This window comes from Salvelinus alpinus, chromosome 24 (assembly GCF_045679555.1).
Source record: "Salvelinus alpinus chromosome 24, SLU_Salpinus.1, whole genome shotgun sequence".
Classification (NCBI taxonomy): domain Eukaryota; kingdom Metazoa; phylum Chordata; class Actinopteri; order Salmoniformes; family Salmonidae; genus Salvelinus; species Salvelinus alpinus.
This window is the reverse complement of record NC_092109.1, coordinates 2344503-2347838: the sequence shown is the minus strand read 5'-3', so window position 1 is coordinate 2347838 and position 3336 is coordinate 2344503. Positions and strand designations below refer to the sequence as shown.

The following is a 3336-nucleotide window of genomic DNA, read 5'->3' as shown; positions in this document are numbered from 1 at the left end:
AATGACTTGAAAACAACGAGAGTTAAATGACGGGAGTAACAATCCGATCACAACACAAGCAAATGTTTGAAATACATTTACCACTAACACGTTTCGAGGCGAGTCCCTTTACCTCACATCCGTGCTTGTTGAAGTGCCCAGATGAGTCATGTTAACGTGTAGTCCTCGATTTAGATGAGGGTTTGCAAAAGACAGTGCATTTAAAACCTGTTCATAAATACCTTAGTAACTAATTAGCTTACAAACATTTATGCATGTATAATGATTTATAAATGATGAACAATTATCTTAAATGATTTAGTAAGAAACATCATCCCATAGGGCGGCGCACATTTGGCCCAGCGTCCTCCGGGTTTGGCCGGTGTAGGCCGTCATGTATAAGAATATGTTCTTAACTGACTTGACTAGTTAAATAAAGGTTAAATGTAAAATGTAATAAAAAAAAAAGTGTTGCCAATGATATCAAGCAAGTCCAGGCTTTATAAAGATGTTTTGAAGTACTGTAGGGAATGTTAGCACACCTGTGGAGTGCTAAGATTAGCCCATAGTCTAACATTAGGGAACAAGGATACAGAGACTGTGGATTCCTGTGACACATTTCCTATGAACTCCTGTCAAGGGAAGAAAACAATATTAAATTAAAGACAACATATTTTTTTACTGACCCTTTTATGCTTTTACCATTATGAAAGCATCTGTATCCTTTATTCATGATTGGTTGTGACTACTTTACAATGTCTTATGATGGACTATGAGACAATGGGGCATTACACAGTAATTCATAATGCATTACACACTGATGGCTTATAGTGTTAAAAGTTTTCAACATATTATTCATTATCACTGTAATAGGATTTCTTTTGCAATCTACAGTGGCAAGAAAAAGTATGTGAACCCTTTGGAATTACCTGGATTTCTGCATAAATTGGTCATCACATTTGATCTGATCTTCATCCAAGTCAGAACAATAGACAAACATAGTGTAATTAAACTAATAACACACCAATTATCTGATCCACAACTACAGAAAACGTTTTGTTTAGGTTATTGTTGCCAAAGTCCAGTGCTAGCCTCCCTACACTGGCTTCTTGTTAAGGAAAGGGCTGAGTTCAAGGTTACTGCAAACCTACAAAGCATTACATGGGCTTGCTCCAACCTATCTCTCCAATTTAGTCCTGCCGTACATACCTACACGTACGCTACGGTCACAAGACGCAGGCCTCCTAATTGTCCCTAGAATTTCTGAGCAAACAGCTGGAGGCAGGGCTTTCTCCTATAGAGCTCAATTTTTATGGAATGGTCTGCCCACCCATGTGAGAGACGCAGACTCTGTCTCAACCTTTAAGTCTTTACTGAAGACTCATCTCTTCAGTAGGTCATATGATTGAGTGTGGTCTGGCCCAGGAGTGTGAAGGTGAACGGAAAGGCTCTGGAGCAACGAACCGCCCTTGCTGTCTCTACCTGGCCGGTTCCCCTCTCTCCACTGGGATTCTCTGCCTCTAACCCTATTACAGGGGCTGAGTCACTGGCTTACTGGTGCTCTTCCATGCCATCCCTAGGAGGGGTGCATCACTTGAGTGGGTTGAGTCGCTGACGTGGTCTTCCTGTCTGGGTTGGCGCCCCCCCCTTGGGTTGTGCCGTGGCGGAGATCTTTGTGGGCTATACTCGACCTTGTCTCAGGATGGTAAGTTGGTGGTTGAAGATATCCCTCTAGTGGTGTGGGGGCTGTGCTTTGGCAAAGTGGGTGGGGTTATATCCTAACTGTTTGGCACTGTCCGGGGGTATTTTCGGATGGGGCCACAGTGTCTCCTGACCCCTCCTGTCTCAGCCTCCAGTATTTATGCTGCAGTAGTTCATGTGTCGGGGGGCTAGGGTCAGTCTGTTATATCTGGAGTATTTCTCCTGTCTTATCCGGTGTCCTGTGTGAATTTAAGTATGCTCTCTCTAATTCTATCTTTCTTTCTTTCTTTCTTTCTCTCTCTCGGAGGACCTGAGCCCTAGGACCATGCCTCAGGACTACCTGGCATGATGACTCCTTGCTGTCCCCAGTCCACCTGGCCGTGCTGCTGCTCCAGTTTCAACTGTTCTGCCTGCGGCTATGGAACCCTGACCTGTTCACCGGGCGTGCTACCTGTCCCAGACCTGCTGTTTTCAACTCTCTAGAGACAGCAGGAGCGGTAGAGATAAGATCGGCTATGTGTCACGAATCCCGCTTCCTGAGTCTGGGTTTGCCTGTGTGTCTGTCCTGGAGTGTGTTTCAGGTGTCCTGGAACGCACCCTGTCTGGTTGCCGGGCGATTTAGCTCGTTGGGAGATTGATGTTCACCCGCACCTGTTTCCCATCAGTAATCTGCACACCTGTCCTGATCATCATCTCTTCCCTTCAAAAGCTCTGACCTGACTTCCATTCCCTGCCGGATCGTTAGCCATGAACAGTAGGTTGTGCCTGAGTACCAGACTCCAGTTGGATAGTATTTGTTTTGTTGTTTTCATTTACGTATTGCTTGCCTTGAACTTACCTCCGTTTGTTTTGCCTTCAGTTACTCACCTGGATCATTCACTCCATTCCCGCCTGGTTGACAGAGGATTCTACTACTACATTGGATTCACCTATTTCCCCTCATCTATTCACCACCGCTGCCCGCTACGCCATCTGGATATATCTACCTTTTTTCACATTTAATTGTAAATAAATACTCACCTTCTTCCTACGCTCCTTGTCCTGGTCTGCTTCTGGGTTCGATCTTGAAAGATCGTGACAGAACGATCCGGCCAGTGATGAACCCAGCGGACCTGGACTCCGTTTGCCATGCCATTACCCAGCAGGGGAAGACATTGGGACAACACAATTCGGCGCTACAGGAGATAGCGAGTTCGATCCAGAACTTATCTGCTAGCTTGACACAAATCCAGGATCAGCTCAGTTTGCCGGCGATTCATTCACCACCGGTTTCACCCATCTCACCTGCCGTGTCTGGAGCGGTGTCATTCCGTGAACCCAAGGTACCGACGCCTGATAAATATGAAGGGGATTTGGGAAAATGCCGTTCGTTTCTTATGCAGTGTGGGTTAGTGTTTGATCTACAGCCCCATTCTTACGCCACTGACAAGGCTAGGATAGCCTTTGTTATTGAACTGTTGCGTGGAAGAGCTCTGGAATGGGCTTCAGCCGTTTGGGAACGGCAGGGAACCTGCACGGCTTCATATCAGGAGTTCACGGGAGAGATGAGAAAGCTTTTTGATCATCCAGTCCGAGGTAAGGATGCAGCTAAACGTTTGTTCTCTCTTCGCCAAGGAGATCGCAGTGTGGCAGATTTTATGATTGAGTTCAGGACAT

General features: G+C 45.8%; 1 long non-coding RNA gene across 1 annotated transcript; it reads left to right on the top strand.

Moving 5' to 3' along the window:
- Positions 1-1897: 1897 nt before the first annotated feature.
- On the top strand, positions 1898-2710 carry LOC139552005 (uncharacterized). The gene is made up of 2 exons (XR_011670362.1): positions 1898-2434; positions 2540-2710. It is a non-coding gene; the product is annotated as an uncharacterized lncRNA (long non-coding RNA).
- Positions 2711-3336: the final 626 nt, after the last annotated feature.